Source organism: Benincasa hispida, chromosome 12 (assembly GCF_027475165.1).
Source record: "Benincasa hispida cultivar pf3 chromosome 12, pf3_genome.v1.1, whole genome shotgun sequence".
NCBI classification, from domain to species: Eukaryota; Viridiplantae; Streptophyta; class Magnoliopsida; order Cucurbitales; family Cucurbitaceae; genus Benincasa; species Benincasa hispida.
In genome coordinates this window covers 85,324,578-85,334,150 of record NC_143489.1, presented here as the reverse complement: position 1 = coordinate 85,334,150, position 9,573 = coordinate 85,324,578, and positions in this window count along the sequence as shown.

The window sequence follows — 9,573 nt, the reverse complement described above, 5'->3', positions numbered from 1 at the left end:
TTCACAAAAAATATTAATAGAGAGTATTTCACATATACATATGATGTTTATGATAATTAAATATATACGTTAAATTGGATTTATTGTGTAAATAGTTATTAAATTAATGTGTTAATTAATTAAATAAGTGTTATTTAATTAATGTGCTAATTAATTAAATAGATGTCATTTAATTAATTGTGGTAATTAATTAAATAAATGTTATTTTAATTGTGCACAAGGAAAAATTGGTAAAAGACTAGGAAAAGGGGTGACCATTCTCTATATAAATTCTTTCTTATGACCCTTTTGGGGACACACAGAATACAACAGAATTGCAAGCATTCATTGTGCAATTTTTTCCTTAAGCCATAAAAGAAATCCCCTGTACTCTCCCAAAAAGTTTTCCTCCTCACACTCTTCCAATAGTTGGATTCCACTTATCATTCTATTGGAATCTTTGAGAATAACAAGGTTACTCTCGTGATCGTATTCAAGATTGTTCGAGGAAACGTTTGAGTTCAAGATTGTTGAAGGAGTCGTTTTTTGGAACATCGAGAAGATTGTTCTAGGAGCTTGGAAATTCCAACTTAGAATTCTAGCTTCTGATTCTTTTCCCACAAGCTTGGAATTCACTAATTTGTACAACTCGACCGCGTGACCTTAGATTCTCAACACTTGAAATTCTTGAACCTTCAGCTCAATTTGATGGAGATCTTCTTCCAACATCCTTGAATTAGTTTCCTCATAGCTCAAGCTTCAAATCAGTGGTAACTCTCCTCCCTTAGCACGCTCAAAATGCCCAAACTTAGTTCTTAAACTTCAAACTCCCTTTTATACTAAGGTCGCATGCTCATGGAACTCCTCAAATTGACAACTGGCATACTTAACTCATTTTTAAGGCCTCTTAGCATGTCACCTAGCTCACTAATTTAAGCTGAAGACTTAAGTCTCTTACCAATGCCTAAGTTTATGTTCATGCTAGCCTTCTACCTCGCGAACACATACCACGACTAATGTCGCATCCCCATTGCTCACGCATCATCGTTTAACACATATGTGATGGAGATAGCATGCAATTAGCAGAAGAAATATGGATCATTAAGCACTCTAATTCATCAATTTTAGTAATTAAGACAACATGCTCATAGAATAATAAAAATGGTTTCTGTCATACCTTTGTAGAACTCTTTAATGCAGCAAATCTAGCTCAAATATCCTCAGCAAATCCTTATAGACCACCACTTGATCTTCCCTATTAATCTCTTGGACCTTGGATTGATTTATGGGAATCAAGATGAGTTCTAATTTGAGGAAAATTTGGAGGAAAAAGATCTGTTTTTTAGCTTCAATAGTTGAAGAAGCCTTCTTTAAAGTAAAACTAGAAAAAATTATTTGCATGTCTCATTTCTCAGCCAACAACACTTAGTTTTGTTCAGTTTCTTCATGCAATCACATTGCATAATTTGAAGACAACACCTCTTTGTTTGAATTAGTGGAATAGTGACTAATTTGAAAGCCAAAAGTGGGAAAAACCCACTAAAGCTCATATTTCCAATATTTTCAATTTTTATGGAATTAAAAATAAATTCTTAAAAATTCAATTTCAATTTTAATTGATTTTTCATCAATAAATTAATATGAAATCAAATTTCAATTTTGGAAAAATTTGTAAAATTAATTTTAACAATAATTAATTTTAATAAAATTAATTCTAAATAAATAATTAATTAAACTATTTAATTAACTAAATTGAATATTAAATCAATTAAACACTAATTCTATGGACATGAATCTCGATTCATGTAATCAATATTTAAATCAAATTTAAATATTGTTCAATTCTCCAATTTCATTTAATTCAATAATTAAACATATAATTATATCGTATATAATTACTTATTTTCTTAATTCAAATTTGAACGTTTCAAATTAACTTATCAATCTATTCTAAGGTTTAATCTGTTTGTGAGCTAATAGAGGGACGTAATAGACCTACAGATCATGGGCTCTAGCGATACGAGATTAATTGACCAAACTCTTTAAACTGAATTAATCAACATTCATTAACTACCAAGTCACTTCATTAAAGCCCAGTAGTTGCACTCCCCTCACTGTAGATATATTTTTGTCCACTTGATATAATCCTAATCAGTAAGTTGACCCTTCACAGGTTGTTTGTAATAACGACTGGGTCAAATGCTATTTTACCCCCGAAATTATATCATACTCTTTAAGTCCCATTGATCATCTAATGAACAATTGGTTTGTGATCCAATCACCAAACCGAGTTCTCATGCCAATGAGAGGGTAGGATGGTGACGTGAAATTAGCCGCCAAAAACTTGATGACTAAAATCATGTAGGACGCAATATGCGATGCATGTCTTAAGGTATGCGTTGATACTCATGCATCGTGGTCATGTGTTGGAATGAAAATATGCATTAATCTTATATGCGATGACCATGCATTCCTGTCACAAGTTTTCTTGCGCTCATGCCAAGTATAACGCGAACGCAAGTTTCTCGGGTGATCCGAGGTCGAACTCAGGGACTTGTAGCTAAATGCATGCGGTGATGTGTTTGTGGCGGTTGAATAAAAGAATGATGGGGGGGTTTTAAGCTACAAACTACTCCTACTTCTAACTAACAGACAAAGCAGTTGGAATGTGAATGAGAGGTAGAGACACAACAAATGTTGACACGTAGTAAAATGCATAGAAAAATAGATAAAATGTGAGGATGTCTTCATCACAACCTTAAACTTGACTGCAAGGGCACCCCCAACCAATGCAAACTAATGCGATCATGCCATACATGCCCACTGCAAATGCACGTGATTTGTAATAGCAAACGGAACTTATTCCTAAGTCTCCATTCTTGCCTATACGATATTAATCTAGCTCTCCCGAGCCTCGATTCTAACCTAGCTCTCTCAAGTCTTAAGTTCTTTCTTTAGACTCTCGCTCTAAAGGTGTGTTGGACGCATGCATAAGACAAGGTAACCGCAAAAGCCTGGTTGAGGTAAGATTATTCCTATTCCTAGTAAACACTTGCTTACATTGCTTATGCGACCAACCACTTACCCTCCTGGACAGTTAGTTGCTGCTGATTTTACTCATAGACAAGTATTGCATCAGCCTATAAACAGGCGTTGCTATAGCTTCACACTAAGCAAATAAGGTTTTCTCACAACACTCACGCAACGCACACCTCCCGATAGTTTGCTACATGCTTCATATTCCTATGCCGTATGACTAAGTATGTGATACTCTAGCAATCTTACTCAATGATACGATGAAAGTTAAGGATGCTATGTAAAGGAAGATGGAGATGGAATCGAAGGAAATATAGAAATGCATTGGTCACAAAATGTATTAATCCCTTAAGCCAAAATGTAATACAATACAATATAAGAAAAGAAGAGAAAATGAAAGGACCAGCTGGAAGCAATGTCTTGCTTCCAGCAGATGTGAGTCAAGGCTGCCGGTGGTGCCATGGATGGGCGATGGAGCAGACTCTCTCGAGCTCTAACTCCAGCGAAGGCTTCAGTCGTCACTCGGAATGGATAAAGGAGATGAAGAACTCTCAAGCTTTCCTCTTACGCGTTCATCTAGATCATAAGGATTCGTCTTAAGGTGAGCCTCAGGCAAAAAACCTTGGATTCAATGAAATTCTGCTCATCGGTTTCTATTTATAGAGCTGGATCACCGACAGTATTAATGGACCTGCTCTGATTCTGACATTCGCAGCGTGACGGTCCTTTTCTGAATCTCCGCTGTTAATGGCGTGGTAGGTGAAATGTCAACATCATCTTTTGATTTTCCCAAGATATGCGTTAATGTTTCCATTCCACCAACCTTGCGTCCATCCCACTATTATGGTCATCATCATGTAGCCGCAATGTTGCAATGGCCGAATTCGCTTAATTACCGCAACTTCTACATGATGACCGCAATCGCTTGACGATCGCAACTCTTATGTGATGGACGCACGGTTGATTACCGCAACACTCATGCGTTGAACGTATGCGTTCGCCTTTGCGCTGGAGAAATTCTCCACATGCAATTGTTTTTGTGATAGCCCGACTTACGCGTATGCGTCCGCTTCCTCCGTTAGCTACAAAGATACACAATTGAACGCATAATAACACATAATAGTGGGTTAGCCGAGATTCTTAATGTTGATGGCCGAAAACTCATTTTCTCATGAATTCCTAACATAATCACCGCATATTCTGCTTAACAACCTTCATAATTCTAAATAAAAGGCCTAAAATGACGTGCAGTTCTGCATGTCATCACACCCCCAAACTTAGAATCATGTTTGTCCTCAAGCATGCGTTATACTTAAGAAATTCTAACTCATCTTCTGGCTTTCCTTTGCGATGACCAGCCTCTTAGAATATAATTTACTCATACCTCTAACCATGGTCGCAACGCTTTCCTCCACTTCAACTGCTTTTTCAAAAAGATATTTTCTAAGTTTAAATCTGGCAAGCCTTTGCTAAAAAACTTTTTATTCATTCACTGCAACTTTGCGTTTAGCTTTTGAGAATGCGTTCGTTCAAAAAACTTCAAAAAATTTTTTGCGATTACTTATTAAAATGCGACATTGAACCTGATTACGCTCTTCGTTTTGGCTTGCCCCCACGTGTTTCATGCGGGCATCCAAATTTAGTTGCGTTCCATATTCAACTCAACTCATGTCTTGCTTGATTTGGCTTACGCCCGGCAGAGGAGTTGCGCTTATGCGTTGATCTTGGCGACTTACTTTCATTTTGGCTTGCCCCCATGTGTGTCATGCGGACATGTAACTACGGGTAAGTGCCTTTCACAACTTAACTCTTATCAATATGGGTTTCCCCATTACGTTGACAGTGGAGTTGTTATTCTAAAAATTCTTTTTTTTTCTTTTTTTTTTGGATATGATCGCAATGTAATGAACGCAACTCTCTGAGATCGCTGCCACCCCCAAACTTAAGGTTGGCAACGTTCCCACTGCAAAGTTAAGAACAAAATCAACAAGAATGCGGTAACAAATGTTTGAGCGAAGGTTTGCACAAAATAAAACTTAAGACTTTCAAAATTTGAAGAAGCTATTAAAAGTAAGGAGAGTCTTGGGATGCGCAGTTAGCGGATGCGGTGAATTATACGTACCATCATGGATGCATTGCAAAGGAATGCAATCAGACAAGGAGAATTTCAAAAGGATAATGCATAAAAGATAACAAGAAAAGAACCTTAGGCAGAATAACGCATGCGACCATGCATTAGAATTCAAGCGATCAAAGCCATGTGTTGAAGGGTGGAGGAAATTCTTCCATTGTAACTGCACACCGAGGAGACTTATTGCTTTATTGTTGCACTTACAAGGAGCAAACGCACCACAACCAAGGAAGCAGCCGCATATCCAAAATAACAATAAAAAAAAACTAAACTAAGAAAGCAAGGTAAAGATAGAGTAGAAGACGCCCGTGGAGAAATTGGAGTGATGTCACCGCAAGGAGTCTTCCATGCAAGAGATTTCTCTCAACTGCTTAGGTCAAGGGGCTCGCCCTGACTAGTGGAACTTCCGACAATTGTAGGGTGCATGTTGGCCATTATGTGCTTAGAATTGCCTTCAGCTCATGCAACTGATTGTCCTCTTACCTTGGGGTCAATACTGGCTTTCAGTGCATCGCCTACATTTCAATATTGTTTGCAACTTGGTCGCACAAGCTACAATAATCCCAAGATAAAAAGGTTTCCTGTAAAGACACAAAACTTAACAAACAATTAGCTGCCAAGTCCCCAGCAATGACGCCAAAAACTTAGTGACGTGAAATTAACTACCAAAAACTTGATGGCTAAAATCATGTGGAATGCAATATGCGATGCATGTCTTAAGGTATGCGTTGATACTCATACGTCGGTGGTCATGCGTTGGAATGAAAATATGCGTTAATCTTATATGCAATGACCATGCGTTCTTGTCACAAGTTTTCTTGTGCTCACGCCAAGTATAATGCAAACACAAGTTTCTCAGGTGATCCGGGGTCGAACTTAGGGACTTGTAACAAAATGTATACGGTGATGTGTTTGTGGCGGTTGAATAATAGAATGATTGGGGGTTTTAAGCTACAAACTACTCCTACTCCTAACTAACAGACAAAGCAGTGGGAATGTGAATGAGAGGTAGAGACACGACAACTGTTGACACGTAGTAAAATGCATAGAAAAATAGATAAAATGTGAGGATGTCTTCATCGCAACCCTAAACTTGACCGCAAGGGCAACCCCAGCCAATGCAAACTAATGTGATCATGCCATACACGCCCACCGCAAATGCACGTGATTTGTAATAGCAAATGGAACTTATTCCTAAGTCTCCGTTCTTGCCTATGCGATCTTATTCTAGCTCTCCCGATCCTCGATTCTAACCTAGCTCTCTCAAGTCTTAGGTTCTTCTTTAGACTCTCTCCCGAGTAGCTCTAAAGGTGTGTTGGACGCATGCATAAGACAAGGTAACTGCAAAAGCCTGGTTGAAGTAAGATTATTCCTATTCCTAGTGAACACTTGCTTACATTGCTTAATGCGACCAACCACTTAATTCCTATTCCTAGTGAACACTTACTTACATTGCTTAATGCGACCAACCACTTACCCTCCTGGACAGTTAGTTGCTGCTGATTTTACTCATAGACAAGTATTGCGTCCGCCTATAGACAGGCGTTACTACAGCTTCACACTAAGCAAATAAGGTTTTCTCACAACACTCACGCAACACACACCTCCCGATGGTTTACTATATGCTTTGTATTCCTATGCCGTATGACTAAGTATGCGATACTCTAGCAATCTTACTCAATGACTTGATGAAAGTTAAGGATGCTAAGTAAAGGAAGATGGAGATGGAATCGAAGGAAATATAGAAATGCATTGATCACAAAATGTATTAATCCCTTAAGCCAAAATGTAATACAATACAATATAAGAACATAAGAGAAAATGAAAGGACCGGGTAGAAGAAATGTCTTACTTCCAGTAGATATGTGTCAAGGCTGCCGGTGGTGCCATGGATGGGCGGTGGAGCAGACTCTCTCGAGCTCTAACTCTAGCGAAGGCTCTGGTCGTCACTCGGAATGGATGAAGGAGATGAAGAACTCTTAAGCTTTCCTCTCACATGTTCGTCTGGATCACAAGGATCCGCCCTAAGGCGAGCCTCAGGCAAAAAACCTTGGATTCAATGAAATTCTGCTCATCGGCTTTTATTTATAGAGTTAGATCACCGACAACATTAATGGACCTGCTCTGATTCTAACATTCGCAGTGTGACGGTCTTTTTCTGAATCTCTGCTGCTAATGGCGTGGTAGGTGAAATGTCAACATCATCTTTTGATTTTCCCGAGATATGCATTAATGTTTCCATTCCACCAACCTTGTATTCATCCCACTATTATGGTCATCATTATGTAGCCGCAATGTTGTAATGGCCGCATTCGCTTGATTACCGCAATTTCTACATGATGACCGCAATCGCTTGGCGATCGCAACTCCTATGCGATGGACGCATGCAGTTGATTACCGCAATACCCATGCGTTGAACGTATGCATTCGCCTTTGCGATGGAGAAATTCTCTGCATGCGGTTGTTTTTGCAATAGCACGGCTTTTGCATATGCATCCGCTTCCTGCGTTAGCTACAAAGATACACAATTGAACGCATAATAATGCATAATAGTGGGTTAGCCGAGATTCTTAATGTTGATGACCGTAAACTCATTTTCTCATGAATTCCTAATATAATCGCCACATATTCTACTTAACAACCTTCATAATTCTAAATAAAAGACCTAAGATGACATGCATTTTTGCATGTCATCATATAACCCCTTGTTCAAGACCTAAAATTAGTATTTAAGAGAACAACCTCTTTACTATTCCTAAAAGTGGGTAGGAGTGAATTCTGTCTTGCACCTTATGTCCCCATCTATCTACCTGGTCTTACCTCTGGAAGAGGAAGCTTATTGAGCCGATACTGTTAAGCCAACCCTCACCTATGCAAATCTAAGGATAATCTCAAATAAATAGGAGTTCATAGTTAGCTCAGATTAAGGTCGAGTTATCTAGGTCATCGATTTGAATTAGTCAGTCTTAAACAGTAAACAACGTTATTAAGTAAAAGTGACTTATTTCTTGGTCCTGGTCTTATACAAACTCTTTGCATAGGACGCCTCCACTTGTATGTCTTCACATGAACAATTCAGGTTCACATCATTTGTATTAAATACAAAGTGGGCCACAGTCGATAATGTTACCAAAATTAGGTACCCAACTTTATTTGTATACTATAGACCGTTTTGGCTATTTACTCGAACTTGATCCATTTTATGTCTCCATATAAAGTCCAAATACTCATGTAATAGCCATGGATCTTAGTTTATTGGATTTAGTCTTTACAAGTGCAATATACATATTCAATAATAGTTTTATTGAAAAAATGTCAATAACATCTTTATTGCAAATAGCATATGCTTAATATTACAAATTGCGAGTTTTAGGACATACAACCTAATAACATGCTGGTTTTACCCCTTAGACAATCATGCTTAGGCATCCTGCTCATAAATGCGTCCCTTACCTCTAACATGTCTCAACACTTCTCCTCTACCATGCGTACAATTAGGCAAACTCAAATGCCTGCATACTTTCCATCCTAGGTCTTCACTAACCTCCAGTTACACTTAGTCAATTTTCCATCCTTAGGTTCTTAAGCCCACAAACGCCCACACGTTCCTCACTTGTCTTAGCTTTCTAAAATTTGCCTAAGTGTTGGCTGCTCTTTTCAATTCGAGAGCACTGAAGGAACTCTATCTGAAGAGAGATCTGTAAGCAGAAGCAAGATCATCCCAATTTCCATTTTTCATCGAATATAAGTTTACAGTTAAATAAGAACAAGATATGCATTTACATAAATTATAGCATGCAATACTAAAGGAAAACTTAGGGTTTTAGAAACCCTTACCTTTGAAGACTACTCTTCAAGATCTCCCTCGAACAAAGTCACGAATGGATCTCTTTCTCCAAAAGGGACACCACCACTTGAGAACCCTCTGTATTCTTTTGGGACAAAGGATTCAAACAGAGTTGTGGGCTTTGCTTGAATCCTTGGAAGAGGGAAGGGAGATAGAGAGGAAGAGAGGGAGGAGAAGAACTTTTATTCTCTGTGAGTTTTTCCCAGTGAGAACTCTTCTCAAAGATAATTAAGGAAGAAGATGAATCTCCATCATTTCATTCTTTCACATCCCATGTTATTAACTAAGAGAATGAGGGGAAGGAGATGTAACTTCCTCCCTTTAATTAATTAATATTAATTTAATAAAATTAAATTAATAATAATTATACATATAATAAGAACCTTATTATATGTATATAAACTATATGTTATATCTCATATAATACATAATCTATAGTCACATATTGTATCAAATACAATATAGTCTATAGATGTATTTTCTCTCGACAATACATGACATTTAATATAAATCACATTTATATTAAATTCACTTATATGAATTGTTGGAGTATATCAACAAGCAACGGAAGCAACAAGGA